Source organism: Palaemon carinicauda, chromosome 28 (genome assembly GCF_036898095.1).
Source record: "Palaemon carinicauda isolate YSFRI2023 chromosome 28, ASM3689809v2, whole genome shotgun sequence".
Lineage (NCBI taxonomy): Eukaryota > Metazoa > Arthropoda > Malacostraca > Decapoda > Palaemonidae > Palaemon > Palaemon carinicauda.
Window position 1 is genome coordinate 12,822,524 of NC_090752.1, and position 23,732 is coordinate 12,846,255.

The following is a 23,732-nucleotide window of genomic DNA, read 5'->3' on the forward strand; positions in this document are numbered from 1 at the left end:
AAAAAATTGACAAAGTGACGACTCATATCTCGGAACACACACCAATTCATTTGTAGGTCAAGGTATTACTGTACTAGATGTCTAAAACTATTAAAAGTTAAGAAATATGTTTTTTTTTTCCTTTTCAACATCAATATAAGATGATCTTTGAGGGAGAAGCAATATGAACATCAGGGGAGGGTACATAGAAATCGTATATTACTGTACTTTAAAGCTTACCTTTCAATAAAGGGACTCCATCACGATCTGTTACGACTATGCCAAGCAGGTCATCTGTACTGTGAAGAATATAACAAAATTACAAACTGAATTAAATCATTTCACATATTTAAATGTAGAGTGTAATCTTTCTGCAAAGTTTGACCATCAAAGTTTCTAAAAATCAACTTCATATACTAAACAGTATAGCATTGTTAAAAGTACTGTACTGCACAAAAAGGGGGGCTAATATCAGAAATTTAAAAAGTAACTTGTGTTTTTCCTAACCATACAACCCCGAGACCATTATTAGTGGTATGACTTCAGCAAAGTAGAATAGTCGTTTACAAATTTAACGAGACAGTACAGTAGTAGCGGCCGGCCTACCCGCCACATAGCGTAACCTTCAATTTGACCTTAACTTAGGGCTTGGTAAGGGGGTTGAGGCCAGTGATGTAACTGAAGGTCTAAGGTATGGTAAGGAAAAATCTCAAATGTTCAAAAAATATTCAATGACCATATTTGTTTTGGCTAATTTTTCATGGCCGGATGCCTTTCCTGCTGCCAACCCTCCCCATTTACCCGGGCTTGGGACCGGGACCGGCACCAAGTTGAGGCTGGCGTGCCCCCGAAACAAATATGGTCATTGAATATTTTTTAGAACATTTGAAATTTTTCCTTACCATACCTTAGACCTTCAAAGTTACATTACTGGCCTCAACCAGAAAAAGCTGACCAGAAACATCGACCCCCACATAAAAGTGGGAAAAGATGTAGAAAAAGAAGTAGTAGTTCTAAAAATAATTGTATTTTTCTTAACTACACAAAAATGAGTCCTTCAAGGAGCACAACTCTTCCTCATTAAAACCATGTTATTTTGGGGTTACTTCAAACTATCTAATTTTTGTTTCTAGACAACTTTTTTTTAATCTAATAAACAATTTGAAAGAATTTTATACACAAATTGTACATTGGGAATTCTTTTAATTAATTTTTTTATATGTTTTATTCTACCAATGTATAAAGTTACTTTAAAGGCTATTTTTCATAAGGAAGGTTTTTGTTTTTTAATGTGAATGTACAGATTGTAGACTATAAAATTCCCGCAACATTTCATGTTTGAATTCCCCATTTTGAGAAATTGGGCTTCAAAAGTTTCTTGTAGATGGATTACATAACAAACTTTAGTACATATAATAATGGGCATTTAGGCTCTGTCCACATGACAGAACATTGTTAGAAGAGCTTTGTTTCTCATCGAAAAAAGTTTGGTAAAGGTCTCTATGCTTGCATCCAAACAATGACAGTTTAACAGTGAGAACCTGGTGAGGGCAGCGAGAGTGATTGGTGTATAATTAACAAGAAAACCGAGTCATACGCACAAAAAGAAAACTTGTGTACTGTATTGATATTGCTATAAGCTGCAAAAAACAGGAGATGATTTGGTCCAAAGAGTGGTTGCAAAGGTGAGAAAATTTGGGAAGTCAAGCTACAATATTATAGGGGTTGTTAAGTTAATCAGAACTAGATTTCATATATTAAATGAGAATGGAACTAAACACATTTTACAATCTTATATTGAAACTGGAGCCTACAATCGTCAGACTGGATATGAGAAAATGACAAATTTGCAAATATGACAAATTTTGGATAATTTGTATTTTTCCTAACTATACAAACCTTATGCTCTTTACATAGGAGTATTACGGTACTTCTGTGATAGCTGAAACCAGCCAATAATGTTTTGCAAGGTGTAACTACCCTCCGCTGATTACCAGAGGGAGGTAACGGGGGTATACCAATCATTCCACTCACACAAGCACTCGTAAACAAACGTCCCTTTGCAATTGTAGCAGGACTTCTGGGGGGGGGGGGTTGACAGTGAGACCAGTATGTGTAGAGCTTCAGGTTTGTATCGTTAGAAAAAATACAAATTATCCCAAATATGACAAATTAAGAGGTAATTTGTATTTTTCCTAACGGTACAAACCTGGAGATATTAACAGGGATACAGTATTACTTTTGGCAAAGCTGAAAGATGAGCTATAAGAATTTTAGCGAGGGGTAATCATCCAACCCGCTAATTAGCAGGAGGAGTGGGGGGTAGCCATGCTCATTCCCACACCTGGGCTGAGGACCCCTTTTGCTTGCAGGCAGGATTTCTTGGGGAATAGGTGCTGGCAGGCCAACCTGTATAAATAGCTACAGGTTTGTATAGTTAGGAAAAATACAAATTACCTCCAAATTTGACATTTTTTCTGTTACTCTACACAAGCCTTCGCTAAAATATAGTGCTAAGCCCGACTAGTGGGCCTCTGCAAGCTGTGTGCTTGTGATACTAACAATGTGACTGGTTTAGCTAAGAGTTCTCCAAGCTATAGGAACCTTTGAGAGTAGCATAGAACCATAGACTTTACCCAATCCTCCCTCGCAAGAGGTATTGGGGACGCAACTAGTATTATTTACATACCAGGTTACACAAGGGAAATGGATATCTACCTGCAGACAGTGGAGGTCAGCTTTGCAGAGTACTGTAGGAGCTGTTACCCCACAGGGTGGAAGATGAAAAAAAGCGCCAGTTATTCTCTGTTATTTATCTTAGACTTAACCATGGTTAAACTCTGCCCTCCCTCATCTGCTACTGTCCATCAAGGAGCCTGAGGTTTTAAACCATTTATTGTGTAGCCACCACATGATCCATAAAGAATGTCTGTGTTACTGTGGGGCACGTCTTGAAGGAATTGGGCAGTGAAGGTCATTTGACACTTCTACACGACTGCTGACAAGGCCTGTGTCACAGATAAGTCTTATAAAACACTAGCGTGTACTCCTGCCCCAAAAGTTATGAGCTCTTGGTTTCTTCTATGAGAAGGATCAGGATTCAATGCTTGGTCCATGACCTTGCAAATCCAAGCCAAGAACGTGTTCTTGGTGATCCTTCTCTTGACCTTCCCGAGCTAACAAAGGGTGCTGACACTCGGGGGTGAGCCCTTATAGTTTCTTTGAGGTTAGGGCCTCCAGTTTCTCTTTGGTATAGTAACCGTTGATCTGGATCATTGGTCGTGCTGCGATCAACTCCCAGAACAAAGGGTTCCGATTCTGGGATCAAAGCTGCCAGAAACTAGGTCGAGTATTACCTAGCCTACCGCCATGAATAAGAAGCGTTAAGGGCAGCCCATAGGGTTTGCCGACTCTTTTGGCTGAAGCCAATAAGAGATGGCGATCTATTATCGAGTTCAGGTGAATATTTCCTGCTTGGCATCCTTAGTCGTAAATGGAACTCTTTGGGGACTGCAGGACGCGAACACTGCCCCGTGGATTAGGTCCCCCTTCCGACTAAGGTCTGTTGGCTCTAAAACTGTTTATGAAAGGTTAATTCCTTTCGGTCTGAAGGCGAGGCTCAAGGACTAGCAGTGGCCTTTCATTACCGAGACCACGAGAGACTTTTCTCCCGAAGGTAAACTAGGAACTCCTTCAATGCTGGGATAATGGGATTGAGGAGAGGGATACCCCTTCCATGATAGCAACTAGGGTCCACTTGGCCTGGACGGCCAAAGCCTTAGATCTACCAGATATCCAGACATCCTCTTCGCAACTTTTGTGGAAAGGACTGTCAGAGAGAAGCTGGATAGTCTCCAGCTCTGTGAAAGGTGTTCAAATGTGGCTGTTAAGAGTTGCTGAGGGAGTTCTCTCGAGATATCCGTCAGGAGTTGCAATTGAGTCGATGGGCATAACGAGTCTGCTGGGCAAGATGTGGATGGCCTGATACCAAAATCAAGTGCGGGGGATGGATGAATCCCCCGGAGGAGAGAGCAACCAGGAAAATGGGCACTTTCTCTCGCAGATGGGAAAGGCAACTACCGTCTGATCCTTCCCGCAAGCAGGAAGATTGCTACCCAGTGGCTGGTGGAGGGACTGCTTCCTCAGCAGGGGAGTGGGTGAATACCTCTCTTCACAGGAGGAATCTATTTTTATATTTCTTCATTTCTGTTTGGTAAAAGTGGCCTAGGTTCAGAATGTCCACCCCCCAGGGAGCAGATTCACTTATATGAAGTTTCGGGGTCTAAGTATTTTAAATACTCAGACAGCTGACCTGAAAGTTAAGAAGGAACTGGCTAGAAAGAAGGAAGAGTCTACTCGAGGGTGAAATAGTTATAGCTGGTTACAGGAAGGTAAGAGGGAATATATAAAATGACTTCCTGAAGGAATATAACCATCGAAACTCATGAGTTATAAGAACAAAGTTCTAATTGTATGATCGTACCTATTCCTTGTCAGTAGAAAAGATTGCTTGTCTGCATGCTGTTGAGCAAGCATACTTCTTTGCCTCTAGGTAAGTGTTCAAAAATGAGCCTGAACCTGCTTGTGGGAATAATGTAGGTGTGACAAATCGCAACATTGTTCCCAACAAAAATTTATCATTGACTAGCTGTAGCCTTGTTAACATGTTCGTGAACATGTGTGTCCACGAAAGGTACATGCAGCTAGTGCAGCAATCAAATTTACATCATTATTAAAAGTTTGCCTGCCCACCTTGTGGGTGGGGACAGCATCCCTGTAAGTGAATACTCGCTATTATTAGTAAACTTAAACAGAAGCTGACATTATACCCTTGGGACAGAAGCTGACATTATACCCTTGGGACAGAAGCTTGCGAAAATTAACCTCACAAGGATATGTCTCACAAGCCCATAGTGTGAGTGCTCTGAAGAGTTCTCCATTCCGTATGGAAAACAAGGCCAAGACGGTAACCCCGAAGGATTGAGTTTCACTAGACTCGGCATCTAAAAAGATTCGTGCCCTGGAGGCACAATGATGGCATACGGCGGCAGTGCAGTAAATCGTATTTGCAGCAATAACCCTGAGGTTTTGCTTTGGCGAGCGCGCATGCTTAGCGCAACCAGAGTTTGTTTCAGCCTTTATGTGGAGATAGCGAACGTATGCAGTTGTGTAAACCTCCTCAGGGAATGGGTTTCCCATGAAGAAGCGTAGTATCGCAAGTTAGGGTTTCGTTGGCTCAGACCGCAAAGACCACAAACACTAGGCAAGTTTGTCCACGCTTGCCAGCAAACACCAGCAAATGCCCGCTAATGCTAGCGAGTATCGGCGAACACCGACAAATATCAGCAAGCGCCGACGGATGTCAGCGAGCGCCGACTAATATCAGCAAGCACTAGTGACCTCAGATGAGACAATTGTGCAGATGTGGAAGCTTGCACATCTACATGTGCAGGAAACTTGAATGTCTGTGCATGGTATCTCTTCTACATAGCGAACTAGAGCTTGCATAGATACTGTTTCCTCAGAGAGATCTGCGCTGTTTTCATTGTACTTATGTGCTATACAACAAGTCCCAAATGGGAGAATGAGGTATCAAGCACTCAGAGTGGCGAGCAAGCTGAACACCCTCTTCAGTGTAGTTGAATTCTGAACTCCCTCAACTGTTTCTTGTGGCGTTAGATGGTTCTAGCACATAGCAGTAGTTGCGCACTGAACTCCCTCAGAGCTGTACGTTGTGGCGAGAGATGGATCTAGCACGTAGCTGTGTGGGGGCTCTGATCTTTTCGGCCCCAAACCTCACTGGGTGAGAGGTTATGCACGCTAGCGCGTTAGGCTCGTAATTTTCTTGTCAAAGAATGGGCAAGAGGCTAAATATACTAGTGCGTTAGGTTCATCATTCTCTTGTCAAAGAACAAGAATTTCTACCTCCTAAGAGTTTGAAACTGAGGCCACACCCTGAAGTTCCTGGCCTTTTAAAGCTCCATGAGCTTTGTTGTGTCCCAAGAGGCATAATGTAGGCCATCACACTGAAGAGTTACACCATACGAGAGTTTTCTCCTCATAAGAGGTTAAACCATGTGGCATAGGTCACGAAGGGCCTGGCCTCACAAAGCTCAAGAGCTTTTTTGTGCCCAAGGCACGAAGTCGGCAATAACTCCGAAAAGTTAAAGCCTAGGAGATTCGTCGATGGGAGAGGCTGCGACCACAATCGGTCGGCAAAAATTACCCTCTGCAGCAAAGACCCAAGGGAAAATACTCACGAGACTTGTTTTGTACTCTGAGGGTATGGCGGCAATGAGCAGGAACTGCAAGCAGTCATCTAACTCCTTCGTTGTCAAGGTCCAGAAAGCAAGAGTAGAGGAATCCCCAAAGGCGAAAACACTCAAGCAAAGGGAGTCCCTCACTCATGCGGGAAAGAGGACCAACTCCTGTTACTGCTGTCGGGAATTCTTCCCGCATGCGAGAAGATTACTGGACAGTGGCTGGGGGAGGGTAACTCTCCATTGGAAGGTCAAATTTCCCAACTAGAAATCCCGAAGAGACTTGGTCAGTCTCTGCTCTCATTCCTATGCCAAAGTTATAGGAATGAAGGTGAGCAGAAGTAAAGTGTATCACAGTTTACTGTGACACTTACGGAAAACCATTTCATATGAATTAAAACGAATACTTAAAATTTTAGGCCAGTTGGTTCTTTATTACGGATGCTATACTGAATAAAGCGGAGGAGAACTGACAACGTAGGATCTCCTCAGAGCCGAAATGCAAAGTGGCTTGTGCTGGTAACTGCGTGTGTAAGCGGGATGGTAGATCTACCTCCCACTAATCCCTGCTAACCAGCAGAGGGGAGTAACACCTTGCTAAAAGTTTTAATGGTAGTTTTAGCTGTTGCCGAAATATATCCCCATGGTAAAAAGCTGAAAAATTTGCATTTCATGACGGAACAGAGATTTTATGCTGAAGCCCCATAACAGACAACATTACTTTATCCTTCAATAGGATGCAACTATGCACCACTTCAATACACAATACCTGTACAACAAGGATTTCCAAGCAGAGTTTGTGTAAAACTATACCCAAAATTTGCAGAGATATGTAAAGTCCTAAAAGAAGAGATTTCTTCCACTTGCTAATTTACTGCATTTCTCGTCTATTGTGATTGTGAAGAAGTGCTATTTTTCCCTTCACTCTTTTTCACTAACATTAGTGTATAGATATTAATTTACAGAGCGATTTTAGAAATTGCTGCAACTTGCGCATCATGATCTCTATAAACATCCGCCCTAACATCTTGAATATTTAAGCTGAAGGGTGTTGTTTATAAACCTCAATCCAGTTTAAAGTCCCTCACGAGACCAATAAACAAGTTGGACATGTTTAAACTTTGAAATTGAGGCTAAAGATTTGTATTAGTTAGGGAAAAATACAAATTATCTACAAATTTGTCATAGTACTTTTCCATCAGTTTTGAGTTTCATCAAATGTGAAAACTACGAAGACTCAATTCAAGTACAAACCCGTTTTAAGAGGTTCATCCTACATTATAAATGTAAAGAATTTGGAAGGGCCTGCCTGTAAATGACAGATGGTTACAATGGCTTGATTCAATGATGATCAGCTATGAGCTCCTTGTATTAGTGCATTAAAGCATTAAAACTTCAAGCTTAATTTTTTGGTTAATTAGGTGACTTACCAACCAGGTAAGGCAGACAAGCTGTATTTCCTGTGCTATTCCTGGAAGGCTTTTAGTAAAAGCGGCAAATAACATCCTTATCTATTACCTTCATGTCTGCACCTTTCTTCTGATTTAAAGAGTTTTATTGGACTATGTCTCAAGTCCAGATCAGACCAACAGACATTTCCTAAGGTCTTACTGTCGGATCATATTTATAAGCACTGTGCTACATAAAGGAAGACATTTCAAATTGTCTTTGATAAAACCTTCGTGCTCCTTCAAAAGTAATCTTATGGAGGCATTGCTTCTAAGGCTAAGCATACACGAATTTCACCCCTTTCCACCTCACCTAAAGGGATGGAAAGTACATCATTTACATACAGTATTCCCATACTTTAATTTCGTAATTCCATCCAAGTGTTATTTCTATACCTACTCTCAACTAAAGGATAAAAAACAATTACACTACTACCTCATTGAATACTGGCTAAATGATGGATTTGGACCTTTTACAATTGTTAATTTTTTAATGGTTGAATATGAAGATTACCCTTTTGTGTATTTACTGATATCTCTAGGCTATACCTGATAACCCTTTTACCCCCGGGCTATTTGGAAATTTCCAACCCTTAACCCCCAAGGGTTATTTTTTTCAAACACATTTTGCAGTATATTTTTTTCAAATTGCTCTAACAGCCTTAATTTTCGTCATAGAGAGGTCAGGTTGGTTTCATTCTCTTGGGAAATGCCTGAAATTTCTCAAAAAAAAAATTTCAAAAATATGCAAAAAAAAATTTAAATAGCATTTTTTTGCAAGGACGTACCGGTACATCCATGGGGATAAAGGGATGAGTTTTGTGAAACGTACCAGTACGTCCTTTGGGGGTAAAAGGGTTAAGAATGAATAAAATTTTAAATCCTTCAGTAAATACACATTCTGCTATGTATCAGCATAACAGATGGAGGGCGAGAAATAAACCCCTAAAAGTAAATTTCATCCTCAAGTATCAATTTGTTAACTAATACATTGGATGAGTTAATGAAGAGAGTAACTGATACACAAGCAAGATCAGAATCTCATTTATCATTAATCTCACAATTACATTCTAAAGGGCAGAAGGTTTATCCCACCGATAAGTTTTATTCAATCATTTAGCCAGCAACAACATTTATTGGAAATTATAGTATAGCCAAGAAAGAGGCATTACATGAATTCTGCCTATACAGTTTGACAGAGTACAGAGGATTCAGCCATGGGAGACAAAGAAGAATTCTAGAAATGCTATAGAAATTTTACAGGTAACCTCTTCTAGGAAAAAGGAATGCACGTATATGGTTATTCATCCATAAGTAAATTCAATTTTAGATTTCTTGATACATCTGGACTGTGGCATTTCTGATACCCATGTACTTTACAAGTGATACCAAAAAGTAAGCTGACTTAACAGACAAAATTTTGGTTATTTGTTATTTACACTGCATAAAGGTGGTAATGCTTAGATATAATTGATATTAGGATTACTAGTTTCTTTACAGACAATGTACTTTACCTTTACTAGAAGACACTTTAAATGTCTTCCCACAATTATAATGTGCTGGTTGTACAGACAAATCCCCTTTCTAAACTAGTTTTCAAAATTGATGACTTTAAACAGATGTGATAGTATGAGCAGTATATTATGACACTCAATAAAAGACTATACTGAAGTTTTATGACAAAAATGTTATTTTCATTAGTAAAATAAATTTTTGAATATACTTACCCGATAATCATGTAGCTGTCAACTCTGTTGCCCGACAGAATTCTACGGAGGGATACGCCAGCTATCACAATACTAGAAGGGGGTGTTCTTACCAGCGCCACCTGTGGCCAGGTACTCAAGTACTTCTTGTTGACACCTCCTCAATTATTCCTCGGTCCCACTGGTTCTCTATGGGGAGGAAGGGAGGGTCAATTAAATCATGATTATCGGGTAAGTATATTCAAAAATTTATTTTACTAATGAAAATAACATTTTTCAATATTAAACTTACCCGATAATCATGTAGCTGATTCACACCCAGGGGGGTGGGTGAAAACCAGTGTACAAGATTAAAGGATAGCTAAGTATCCCATATTTCATATAACAGTTATCTCAAATAACAATGAAATAATAAGTACCTGGTAAGGAAGTCGAATTGAACCGTTACTCTGTCTCTTTTTTAAGTTCGTCTTCCTTACTGAGCGCAGCGTTCCTCTTGGAGGCTGAATCAACCCAAAGGTGCTAAAGTATACAGGGCTGCAACCCATACTAAAGGACCTCATCACAACCTTTAACCTCGGCGCTTCTCAAGAAAGAATTGACCACCCGCCAAATCAACAAGGATGTGGAAGGCTTCTTAGCCGACCGAACAACCCATAAAAAGTATTCAAGAGAAAGGTTAAAAAGTTATGGAATTATGGGAATGTAGTGGCTGAGCCCTCGCCTACTACTGCATTCGTTGCTACGAATGGACCCAGGGTGTAGCAGTACTCGTAAAGAGACTGGACATCTTTGAGATAGAATGATGCGAACACTGACTTGCTTCTCCAATAGGTTGCATCCATAACACTCTGCAGAGAACGGTTCTGTTTGAAGGCCACTGAAGTAGCCACAGCTCTCACTTCATGTGTCCTTACCTTCAGCAAAGCAAGGTCTTCTTCCTTCAGATGAGAATTTGCTTCTCTAATCAGAAGCCTGATGTAGTAAGAAACTGAGTTCTTAGACATTGGTAGAGAAGGCTTCTTGATAGCACACCATAAGGCTTCTGATTGTCCTCGTAATGGTTTTGACCTTCTTAAATAGTACTTAAGAGCTCTAACAGGGCAAAGTACTCTCTCTAGTTCGTTCCCCACCATGTTGGACAGGCTTGGGATCTCGAACGACTTAGGGCAAGGACGGGAAGGAAGCTCGTATTAGCCAAAAAAACCGAGCCGCAAGGAACATGTAGCCGTTTCAGATGTGAAACCTATGTTCCTGCTGAAGGCGTGGATCTCACTTACTCTTTTACCTGTTGCTAAGCACACGAGGAAAAGAGTTTCTAATGTGAGGTCCTTAAAAGAGGCTGATTGGAACGGTTCAAATCCTGATGACATTAGGAACCTTAGGACCACGTCTAGATTCCAGCCTGGAGTGGACAACCGACGTTCCTTTGAGGTCTCAAAAGACCTAAGGAGGTCCTGAAGATCTTTGTTGGAGGAAAGATCCAAGCCTCTGTGGTGGAAAACCGCTGCCAACATACTTCTGTAACCCTTGATCGTAGGAGCTGATAGGGATTTTACGTTCCTTAGATGTAACAGGAAGTCAGCAATCTGGGTTACAGTGGTACTGGTTGAGGAAAACTGCATTGGCCTTGCACCAGCTTCGGAAGACTTCCCATTAAGACTGATAGACTCTGAGAGTGGATGTCGTCCTTGCTCTGGCAATCGTTCTGGCTGCCTCCTTCGAAAAGCCTCTAGTTCTTGAGAGACTTTCGATAGTCTGAAGGCAGTCAGACGAAGAGCGTGGAGGTTTGGGTGTACCTTCTTTACGTGAGGTTGACGCAGAAGGTCCACTCTAGGAGGAAGAGTCCTGGGAACGTCGACCAGCCATTGCAGTACCTCGGTGAACCCTTCTCTCGCGGGTCAGAGGGGAGCAACCAACGTCAACCGTGTCCCTTTGTGAGAGGCGAACTTCTGAAGTACCCTGTTGACAATCTTGAACGGCGGGAATGCATACAGGTTGAGATGGGACCAATCCAGCAGAAAGGCATCCACGCGAACTGCTGCTGGGTCTGGAATCGGAGAACAATACAAGAGGAGCTTCTTGGTCATCGAGGTAGCGAATAGAACTATGGTTGGCAGACCCCACAGGGCCCAAAGTCTGCTGCAAACATTCTTGTGAAGGGTCCACTCTGTGGGGAAGACCTGACCCTTACGGCTGAGGCGATCTGCCATGACATTCATATCGCCCTGAATGAGCCTCGTTACCAGCGTGAGCTTTCGATCTTTGACCAAATGAGGAGGTCCCTTGCGATCTTGAACAACTTCCTCGAATGAGTCCCTCTCTGCTTGGAGATGTAAGCCAAGGCTGTGGTGTAGTCGGAGTTCACCTCCACCACCTTGTTAAGCTGGAGGGACTTGAAGTTTATCAAGGCCAGATGAACTGCCAACAACTCCTTGCAATAGATGTGAAGTGTCCTTTGCTCCTGATTCCATGTTCCCGAGCATTCCTGTCCGTCCAGTGTCGCACCCCAGCCCGTGTCCGATGCGTCCGAGAAGAGACGGTGGTCGGGGGTCTGAACAGTCAAAGGTAGACCTTCCTTGAGAAGAATGCTGTTCTTCCACCACGTTAGAGTAGACCTCATCTCTTCGGAAACAGGAACTGAGCCCGTCTCTAGCGTCATGTCCTTTATCCAGTGAGCAGCTAGATGATAGTGAAGGGGGCGGAGGTGGAGTCTCCCTAACTCGATGAACAGGGCCAGCGATGAAAGTGTCCCTGTTAGACTCATCCCCTGCCTGACTAAGCATCGGTTCCTTCTCAGCATGCTCTGGATGCATTCTAGGGCTTGGAAGATCCTTGGGGCCGACGGACAAGTCCGAAAAGCTCGACTCTGAAGATCCATACCCAAGGAAACAATGGTCTGGGATGGAACGAGCTGAGACTCCTCAAAATTGACCAGGAGGCCCAGTTCCTTGGTCAGATCCATAGTCCATTTGAAAATCTCCAGACAGCGACGACTTGTGGGAGCTCTTAAAAGCCAGTCGTCTGACGGAGCCGGACACAAGATCATGATACTGCTGCACAGTCTGTAAACTGACAATCATGGGCAAGCGAGGAAGTACAGTGACAACCCGAATCTGTCTAGACTATCTGGGTCGTACAGACAACTCCTTAACGGGTTGCTGAGGTTGCCGCACTGCGTCACAACAAGTCCCTTCTGTTGGTTGTTGAACGTCTTCCCCGTGACACATTGACTTCGTAAACAAAAATCCTCTAACAAGGACTAAGCTTGGACTGCATGTCATGCAACACAGCTCAAGGTCTATGGGAGCAGGTGTGGTAACAGACGGGATTAGCGGCTGAAGTGGAACCATTACCTTCCCTGTAAGCATGTTATGCTTAAATAAAAGTCCATAAGAGGTTATGCAGCTAAAGGCTCCCTCCAAATGACAGAGTCCTCAAGGGAATATCAGAAGGAGGGAGAAAAGAACTTTCTCATCTACAGGGACCTTATCCTAGAAAAGCTAAGTTCTCTGAGTGAGGGTTCACTGGTGCAAAAGCAACAGACTAGAAGGCAACGTTATGAAACTGCTTGACAGTCTAGTGAGTTGGCAACAACCCAAGATATGTTGAGAAGCATGCGGTTGCTGTATGCAGAGCATGCTGTATGTAGAGCATGTGTTGTATGCAGAGCATGCTGAATGCAGAGCATGCTGAATGCTGAGCATGTAGTAAGCAGAGCCTGCTGTAAGCAGAGCCTGCTGTAAGGAAAGCAGAGCGTGTGCATGGCGTTTAACATTCCTCAGAAATTCCATGACCAGTGCTAGAGTGCTTTATGCATGCTTGCATGGGGTTTAAAAAATCAACATAATGTTTACCTTACATTCATAACTCATGATTCATATTTTTGCCATGGTTTGAAAATGGAGGTAAGGTATGCTGAACAGCAGAGTCAGAACGAGCTGGAACAACAACAGTGGAAGGTGCAGAAAGTTCCTGTTCCTGTGGTATGAGTGGAGCGTGAAGAGACCGAGGTTGCGCAGAACAAGGTAAAGTTCCCGCAAGCAGAGGTGTCTGAGGCGCAGGATCAGGGTGCACGGGTTGAGATCGGTGCAGCAGCTGAGGAGACTGACTCACAGGTGGAAGAGGTTGTACCTCCACCGAGAGTTGCACCACCGGTGGAGCAGCCAGGGGAGGAGGAGGAAGAGTGGGGTAATCCTCCTGATCCCAAACCGAAGGTTGCCTTAAAGAAGGCTGAGGCTGAACAACACTGGGAACAGCGAACACAGAAAGAGGTTCAACATCGTACGCCTGGCAGATGGTGCTGCGACTGGGTGCAGCGAGTGCAGGCGGGTTGAGCACAGGCTGAACGGGTGCAGGGGAGGTGCAACACTCTCAGCCCGACACTCACACAACAGGTCCGAAAGCTGTGCTTGCATGGACTGTAGTAGAGTCCACAACATCGTACGCCTGGCAGATGGTGCTGCGACTGGGTGCAGCGAGTGCAGGCGGGTTGAGCACAGGCTGAAAGGGTGCAGGTGGAGGTGCAACACTCTCAGCCCGACACTCACGCAACAGGTCCGAAAGCTGTGCTTGCATGGACTGTAGTAGAGTCCACAACATCGTACGCCTGGCAGATGGTGTTGCGACTGGGTGCAGCGAGTGCAGGCGGGTGCAGCACAGGCTGAACGGGTGCAGCCGGTTGGTGCACCACCGGTGCAGGCGGGTGCAGCACAGGCTGAACGGGTGCAGGCGGTTGGTGCACCACCGGTGCAGGAGGAGGAGGAGGTGCAACACTCTCAGCACGACACTCACGCATCAGGTCCGAAAGCTGTGCTTGCATGGACTGTAGTAGAGTCCACAACATCGTACGCCTGGCAGGTGGTACTGCGATCAGGCGGAGCGAGCATAGGGGGGGGGAGTGTAGGCGCACTCTCAGCCCGACAAACTGATGACTGAGGAGAGTCAGAGCTAACCCAATGACTGCATCCGGGTTGTTGAACTTTACTTCGTACGTCTGGCATAGGTCTGGACTTTACGTTTAAGAGGTCTTGAGACCTGAGACCAGCGTAACTCTGCCTTTATTTTCTCCTCTAAATCTCTTCTGCAGACGAGCAAAATAAGGGCTCAATCGTCTGCGGGTGGGAGTGACGGTCTCGGTAAGACACGCCCACAACCACCGAGGATACTTCTGTGCGCCGATCAAGGCCTGCCGAACCCTTTTGCCCTTCGACATTGCTTCTCCCCTGGGCTTGGGAGCTTGCAAGAGGTCCCGGACTGGGAGGACGACTGGCGCGCACAAAAGTACCCTCACGCATAACACTGACATACTTTGCACTAATCACTTATCACTTTGATTTCTGTTTGCACTTATTTCACTGAACTCGAAACTTTAAGTGGTTTGTACCTGAAACACGCAATTCTATCCTTCCCAAAAGTTAGTAATTGCGAAAACAGAATTACAATGTAACAGAAAAATCTAATGAAAGAAAATTCAGTGGCTGGAAAGAGACTAAACACTAGATCACTCTAGAAACGTTTAGTTTCTTCCCCTAAAGAGACTAGGGATAAGAGCAAAACGATAACGACGTTACTCGTACGCCTGGCAGGCTTGAGGGAAACGTTTATCCTCTTTCTCCCTCCGTCTCTATCTCTCTCTCTCTCTCTCTCTTGACTTAGAACCTGAGAGAAGAGCCCAATCATATATATCGTTAAAACATATTATTGTTAAAGGAAAAAACTGAAATATTTCCCAAAAAGAAAAGTTCCTTATTAGGATCAAAACCATTAAGTTAAGAAAGAATGAACAAAACGCTAGACACGGTTACTCTTACTGCAATGTGAAACCGTGAACATTCTTTCTCTATCGTAACGATAGAGAGCAAGTTGAAACGTTCTGAACGTCAACAACTGCCGAGACAAACAAAACGTTAGTTCAACTTTGAAAAAGTACGAGACTATCAAAGAAATTCTTTCAAAGACCTTAAAATAGCATAATATGTTAACAGGTAAAACCGAAATGACGGGCTCACGATAATTAACTTCGGTACCAAGAAAAGACCGCCTACTATTAGGAAGGTCGAATATAAACAAATATAAAAATTAATTTTAATAAGTTTATAATAAAAGGAAGTTAATCGAAGAGGCCTATAAGAGGCGGAGAGATATAAAATAAATCTATAACTTTTGTTAAGCAAAATTAAGAAAGAGAGTCTATACTCTCTTAGACACCAACACTTCCGTCTAAGGGAAGGGTCGGCCATTGAAAGGTGAACGAGAGTTCATACTCTCTTCGTCACCAAAATTAATCAAATTAATTCCAAAAGCTAACTAAGCTAAAATAGAAGTTTCCAGTAAAGCGACAGCCGAAATCAAAGAGAAATACTTCACCAAAGTCGTGAAAATACTCCAAGAACATAAGCGTATCCCAGAACGTCTTGTCAGAAGCACGACAGAGGAATAATTGAGGAGGTGTCAACAAGAAGTACTTGAGTACCTGGCCACAGGTGGCGCTGGTAAGAACACCCCCTTCTAGTATTGTGATAGCTGGCGTATCCCTCCGTAGAATTCTGTCGGGCAACAGAGTTGACAGCTACATGATTATCGGGTAAGTTTAATATTGAAAAAAAATAAATAAATAAAGCGAGAGAGGGAGAACCTTAAATCAGGTGAGCAGCAAGGAAAAATTTACTGATTTATATATTCTATAAAGTTGTAACATGCCCTACAACTATACAGAAAAAAAAAAATTGCAAAATCTTGATTTCATTCAGACCCCTCTTCAGAAGTGAATTGTAGTGCCTACCACACTTTATGAAATGAGAGTGTTCTTACATACATTCTGTGGTTAGCATAAACAAATTACAATAAATAGTTTGAAGACTATTGAAACTCTACATTTGCACATTGTTATCAGTTCATCATAAAATGTAACAAATATCAATATGCAATCAAATTAATCTTTCTTCAATAATAATTAATGAAAATCCTTATCAACACCAGTAATCTTGAAGTGGAATCACATGCAAGTAGAATGAAAGTGAATACAAAAGTACCCAAGAAAACTGACGATATAAAAAGACCTCCATTTAAACCTTACCTAAGCCTAGGCGTGCCTATATCATTTAGTATCTCATGTTCAACATACCTATTAAGTAAATCCAGAAGGAATTTCTTCATTTCCTGAAAAGAGATGTCCTTTATTAAAGAAATATATTTTTAGTATTTCAGACAAATAGTAACGTGAAATATTACATGAAGTTAAAATTCAATGACCCAATAAAAATTCATGCAATCCCTAAAGTTATTTATGTAATATACTGAAATCTCCAATCTTTTACCAATAATCCAAATATGTCATTCAGAGTGTACAGTATAATGTTACAGGTATACATATATATTATAATGTACTGTGCAGCACAGTTAACCCTGGTTTTCAAACATTATATAGCATTTAATGTTAAACTTCTTTGGTCTAATAACTTTGATTTAATATAATTCATATATATTGTACAGTACTATACATTTACCATTCATATTTTATGTAAAGTTATAGTAACCAATATAGAACTATAGTTTCGAAGTTTATTTACGATATCACAAATTTTTTAAAGTAATTTGTATTTTTTCTAAATATACAAATAGTTACTTAATATGAGTATGTATTTTAGAGTGATGCTGGATATGGCTGTAAAAACTTAAATGAGGTGGTGGTCGTTAACTAGATGATGGCGGGCAAGCCCCACTTCCTCAACAGGCCACTAAGCTCTAACTCTGGACCCTAAACCTAGAACTTGCAAGTTGGCTAAAGCAGAATTGTAATTTAAAAGGACCTGGGTTTATATATAGTAGTTATGAAAAATAAAAATTACTTTTAAAATTTTTTTATTTATTCTTACACTAATACTAACCTTTGTCCTTTAATAGGAGACTTATCCCAGGAAATGTTCAAGCAGTCATGTCCAAGAGAAAAATATGACAAATTCGTAGATAATTTGTATTTTTCCTAACTATACAAACCTTAGCTATTTAATAGGGGGTATTACTTTTGGCGTAGCTCAAATGACGAGCCATTAATTTTTAACGAGGGTTTATTACCCAAACCGCTAGTTAGCAGGGGTAGGGGAGGGTAGTTTGCTACTCCCCCCCTCTCACACACCTGTGCTTGAGCTCACTTTGCTTGGAGGTAGGACTTCAAGGGAAATAGGGCTGGCGGGCAAGTTTGGTTAAATAACTAAGGTTTGTATAGTTAGGAAAAATACAAATTATCTACGGATTTGTCATTTGTTCCGTAACTGGAATACAAACCACGCTATTTAATAGGGGTGACTCACCCATTAGGAAGGCTGGAGGTCCCAGCCAGTCTGGCTTTTGGCTTTGCTCGGGGACTCCTTATTAGTGTGTGTGAGCACTCAAGAAATAAGGAGTCCCTGCACCTCGCTAAAACCTTGCTATGCAAGGTCTGCGGCCTACTCAAGCTGTGTGTGAAGGTATGAAGAAGTGTGACTCATCCTAGAAAGTTGTTCTGAAGTTCTTTAGATGGAAACTTGCAGACTAGGACTTTCCCCATACCACCTCGTCAGGGTATGGGGACGTAACAGTATTAACCTTAATACTAGGAACACAAGGGAGCATGGTTTACCCTCAATGGTTTGAGGTCAGCAATGCAGAGAACCCAGGATGATGCTTTTCCCAAGAGAGGGGATGATGAAGAAAAGAATAAGGGCCAATCAAACCTTTTCATTCATGCAGACTAAAACCGGGTAACAATGCTCTCAACCTTCTGCTACTTGTCCAATAAGGAGCTTGAGGTTTTAAACCAGCTGTTGCGCAGCCACCACAGGACCGACAGAGAACGTATCGAGTCTCCTGTGGGTCACGTCTTGTAGGTAGTGGGATGTGAACGTTGTTTGACGTTTCCACATCCCAGATTGAAGAACCTGCGTCACTGAAAAATTACTTTTGAAGGCCAGGGACTTAGTTATGCCCCTGACATCATGTGCTCTGGGGCGACGTGACGGAGAAGGTCTGGATTCAGTGCCAGGTTAATGACCCTGCGAATCCAAGCAGAGATGGTGTTCTTGATGACCCTCCTTTTAGTCCTTCCTGTGCTGACAAATAGTGCTGGCACACGAGGACGGGCTGCGGCTGTTTTTTTGAGGTACAGCCTCAAGCTCCTTACTGGGCATAGTAAGAGATGGTCTGGGTCATCTGTTACAGTACGGAGACTAGAAATCCGGAAGGAGTCGAATCGAGGATCTGCTACTCCTGGATTCTGAGTCTTAGTAATAAAGTCAGGGACGAAGCTGAACGTTACCTCCCCCCATCCCCTTGAATGGGCAATGTCATACGAGAGACCATGAAGTTTGCTGACTCGCTTGGCCAAGGCCAAAGCTAGCTGGAACACCGTCTTCCAGGTTAGGTGGCGATCTGATGCCTGGCGCAATGGTTCATAGGGAGGTCTCTTAAGAGATCTGAGAACTCGAACCAAGTTCCATGGGGGAGGTCTCACTTCCGACTGAGGGCAGGTAAGTTCATAATTACGTATGAGTAGAGAAAGTTCTAGCGATGAGGGAATGTCCATTCCTTTCAGCCTGAAGGCAAGATTTAAGGCTGAGCGATAGCCTTTCACTGCAGAGACTGAAAGGCACATTTCTTCCCACAATTACACAAGGAACTCCGCTATTGTTGGAATGGTGGCATCGAATGGAGAGATACCCCTTCCACGACACCAACCACAGAAGACTTTCCAGACATTCTGATCGCAACTTGTTGCGAAAATCCTCTCTCAGAGAGGAGATGCTGGATAGTCTCCAGGCGTGAAGCTGTAGTGAACCTACGGCTTTGTGGAAGATGTTGGCATGTGGTTGTTTGAGTAGATTGTGTTGTGGAGGGAGTTCTCTAGGTGGCTCCGTTAGGAGTTGCAGAAGGTCTGGGAACCATTCCACGTGATGCCATATCGGAGCTATGAGGGTCATTGAAAGATTGACCGATGTTCTGGTCTTGTTGAGTACCCTCCTCATCAGACAGAACGGGGAAAAGGCGTAAACGTCGATGTTGTCCCACCGTTGTTGGAAAGCACCTTGTCAGAGCGCCTTGGGGTCTGGGACTGGGGAACAGTACTGTACAGCAGGAGCCTGAAGTTCAGGGCCGTTGCGAAGAGGTCCACAGTCGGAGAACCCCACAAAGTCAGGACTTTGTTGGCTACTAGATGATCCAAAGACCACTCGCTACTCACTATCTGAGATGCTCTGCTCAGGTTGTCGGCGAGCACATTCCTTTTGCCCGGAATGAAGCGTGCCAATAGTGGTATCCAGCCCATCTCAGTATCTCCATTGCTAGATGGGATAGTTGCTGCGAAAAAGTACCTCCTTGTTTGTTGATGTCGGCCACTACTGTGGTGTTGTCGCTCATCACCACCACAGAGTGACTTGCCAGGTACTGTTGGAACTGTTGAAGGGCTAGAAAGACGGCCTTCATCTCTAGGAGATTTATGTGGAGGTACTTTTCTCTAGGAGATTTATGTGGAGGTACTTTTCTGACTCTGACCAGAGGCCTGAGGTCGTGTGGTACAGCACGTGGGCCCCGCACCCTTTTTTTTTTGAAGCGTCCGAAAACAGCATCAAATCCGAGGGGAGGACGAGAAGAACCATTCCTTTTCGTACGTTCTCGTCTGCCACCCACCACTAGAGATCCGTCAATTCCGCAGGTCCCATGGGGATCTGGATGTTCGGGGAGTCATACGCTTGATTCCACCGGGACTTGAGTCGCCACTGGAGGGATCTCATCCTGAGGCGACCATTGGGAACTAGACGGGCCAGCGATGAAAGGTGACCGAGGAGACGTCGTAACCACGAGAGGGCTGAAAGTTCTTCTCGTCTGAGAAAAGTTCTTGCGACCTTCCTCAGCCTTGCTATTCTGTCGTCTTTGTGGAGCGTGGTGTATATAATCACGCCTAAGTATACCAATCTTTGAGTGGGAAGCAGTGAAGACTTCGAAATTTACCATGATCCCCAGATCTTGGCAAAGTCTCAGAAGGGTTGACACCGAGTCTCCTAGGATTAATCAGTCGTCCAGATAACGGAGGAGATGGATGCCAATCCTGTGTGCCCAAGATGACACTAGGGTGAACACTCTGGTGAAGCCTTGTGGTACTGTGGAAAAACCGAAGCACAGCACCTTGAACTGGTAAATTCTGTTGTCTAGGCTGAATCTTAAGTACTTCCTTGAAGACGGATGGACTGAGATCTGGAAGTACGCGTCCTTTAGGTCCAATGTGCACAGAAGTCTTGCGGTCTTACTGCTAGTCTGACCGTGTCCGCAGTCTCCAAGCTGTACGGAGTTTGTTTGACAATTGTTCAGAGCTGAGAGGTCCATGACTAGTCTCCAGCCTCCAAACGCCTTCTTTACAAGAAAGAGTCGACTGAAGAAGCCTGAGGACCCGTCAAGGACCTCTTGGAGCGCGCCCTTCTTCAACAGGGTCTGGATTTCTGCCCGAAGGGCTTGCCCCCTTGCCGATCCCATGGCAAGGGAGTTCAATGACACTGGATTCGTTGTCAGGGGAGGTAGAGATGTTAAGAACGGGACACGATATCCTAGACTGATCATGGAGATTGTCCCGGAATTGGCACCGAGTTGCTTCCACCTGTTTGAGCAACTTTGCATGCATTCTCCCCCACTGGTGGAAATGCAGGGGGACCGCCTATCCTAGCATTTGCGGCCTCGGCTGCTCCCTCTAGGATTCTTCCCTCCCCTGGAGGACTTTTTGCCTTTCCTTTCTTTGACAGGAAAGGGCTTAGACTTCGCAACTTTATCCCGGTTGAGGATCTCGGCTGCCGAGAATGAGACCTGCCGGTTGGAGAGTCTCTCAAGAGGGACTACCCTGGTTACCTCTTCCAGCGAGTGGTGAAGAGGAAGAGCTAAACAAGGCTCCTCCAGGATCTCGAAGTACCTCCTCTGCTGTACGCGAAGAGGTGGGAAGAGCTTGTTGGTGGCACCGGAACGGTTGGAGGAGGACATCTCGGAGAGCTGTTGTGAGATCTTGTCCCTGGTACTCTTAACCCCCTGAGACCAGGGCAGGGCTGCACTGGTCTTAGAGGGTTTCTGAGTACCAAAGACAAGGTCAAAGACCGTATCTTTGCCCTCTCGAGGAGGGATCTCTGGGTTGGAAAACCCGTTGAGAGCCCTCATTGGAGTCAGAACTTCCCAAAACGCATGTTCTGACTCTTGCTGGTCTTCTCCTGCTGTAAGACTTGCAGCGAAATCTCCTTCTATCCCTGAAGGCTCTTCTTGGGGAGAGTCGCGGACATTCCCCGAGAGGCTAGCTGGCTCCATCCTAGTCCTAATAGAGGACGACGGCAATGTTTTGGAGTCCTAAGAGCAAGGTGGTTTCCATAGCTTTCCTGGTATGTTCCTTGGAGAAGTCCTCAGAACGTATCAGGATACCTAAGGTCCCCAACCAGATATCAAGCCACGAAGTGGCTTGCATAGCACACTTCGCAACTTTATCCTGGTTGAGGATCTCGGCTGCCGAGAATGAGACCTGCCGGTTGGAGTCTCTCTCAAAAGGGACTACCCTGGTTACCTCTTCCAGCGAGTGGTGAAGAGGAAGAGCTAAACAAGGCTCCTCCAGGATCTCGAAGTACCTCCTCTGCTGTACGCAAAGAGGTGGGAGAAGCTTGTTGGTGGCACCGGAACGGTTGGAGGAGGAAATCTTGCAGAGCTGTTGTGAGATCTTGTCCCTGGTACTCTTAGCCCCCTGAGACCAGAGCAGGGCTGCACTGGTCTTAGAGGGTTTCTGAGTACCAAAGACAAGGTCAAAGACCATGTCTTTGCCCTCTCGAGGAGAGATCTCTGGGTCGGAAAACCGTTGAGAGCCCTCATTGGAGCCAGAACTTCCCAAAATGCATGTTCTGACTCTTGCTGGTCTCCTCCTGCTGTAGCAATTGCAGCGAAGTCTCCTTCTATCCCTGAAGGCTCTTCTTGGGGAGAGTCGCGGACATTCCCCGAGAGGCTAGCTGGCTCCATCCTAGTCCTAGTAGAGGACTACGGCAATGTTTTGGAGTCCTGAGAGCAAGAAGGTTTCCATAGCTTTCCTGGTATGTTCCTTGGAGAAGTCATCAGAACGTATCAGGATACCTAAGGTCCCCAACCAGATATCGAGCCACGAAGTGGCTTGCATAGCACACTTCGCAACTTTATCCTGGTTGAGGATCTCGGCTGCCGAGAATGAGACCTGTTGGTTGGAGTCTCTCTCAAAAGGGACTACCCTGGTTACCTCTTCCAGCGAGTGGTGAAGAGGAAGAGCTAAACAAGGCTCCTCCAGGATCTCGAAGTACCTCCTCTGCTGTACGCAAAGAGGTGGGAGAAGCTTGTTGGTGGCACCGGAACGGTTGGAGGAGGAAATCTTGCAGAGCTGTTGTGAGATCTTGTCTCTGGTACTCTTAGCCCCCTGAGACCAGAGCAGGGCTGCACTGGTCTTAGAGGGTTTCTGAGTACCAAAGACACGGTCCAAGACCGTATCTTTGCCCTCTCGAGTAGGGATCTCTGGGTAGGAAAACCAGTTGAGAGCCCTCATTAGAGTCAGAACTTCCCAAAACGCATGTTCTGACTCTTGCTGGTCTCCTCCTGCTGTAGGACTTGCAGCGAAGTCTCCTTCTATCACTGAAGGCTCTTCTTGGGGAGAGTCGCGGACATTCCCCGAGAGGCTAGCTGGCTCCATCCTAGTCCTAGTAGCGGACTTCGGCAATGTTTTGGAGTCCTTAGATTCCTTCCTGGGAAGGATATAAGACTCCAACATTGATGAGGGTGGCATGTTCCTTTCAATTCCCGACTGAGTAAACCCCTCGGCACAGAGAGGTTTCCCCATTGGTGCGATGGGGGAAAGTCTCTCTTCGCGTGATTCCCATGGGGACAGAAAATCTTCGTCCGAAAGGGAAGGAGAGGCAGTCTGAGGAAAAGAAGGAAGCTGCCTCGAAGGTCTGCTGGAGTCAGTTTCGCCCTCAGGGAAGTGACCGCGTCTGGAACTCCTCTCTTTCTCTTCAAAGGGGTAGAAGAAGCCATGGTTCTGTGTCCCAATTCAGAGAGGACGGGCTTGAAAGCCTGAGCTACGGCTCTGATCAGGGCACCGAACCAGGGCTGTTGGCTGACAGACGCGCTGTCAGACATACCCTTTGAAGGGAAAGGGATTGAAGGATCCCTGGGAGGAGTCACTACCATTAGTGGGTTCGCCTGTGGTAGCTTTGGGATCCTGGACCCCTCTGGAAGTTTCCCTTAACCCCCAATGCACGGTGGTATGCGCTTGCGGGGAGGGGAATAAGGCGATGGCGACCTTGCCGTACGTCGTTCAGGAGTTTCGAGCG

General features: G+C 44.4%; 1 long non-coding RNA gene across 1 annotated transcript in view; it reads right to left on the reverse strand.

Moving 5' to 3' along the window:
* Positions 1-219: 219 nt before the first annotated feature.
* LOC137621988 (uncharacterized) overlaps positions 220-23,732 on the reverse strand; it is a 37,394-nt gene continuing 13,881 nt past the window's right edge. Inside the window, exons 2-3 of the long non-coding RNA XR_011040314.1 lie at positions 16,520-16,554; positions 220-278 (exon numbers count right to left, since the gene is read on the reverse strand). This is a non-coding gene — a long non-coding RNA (uncharacterized lncRNA). The remainder of the gene's footprint in view (positions 279-16,519; positions 16,555-23,732) is intronic.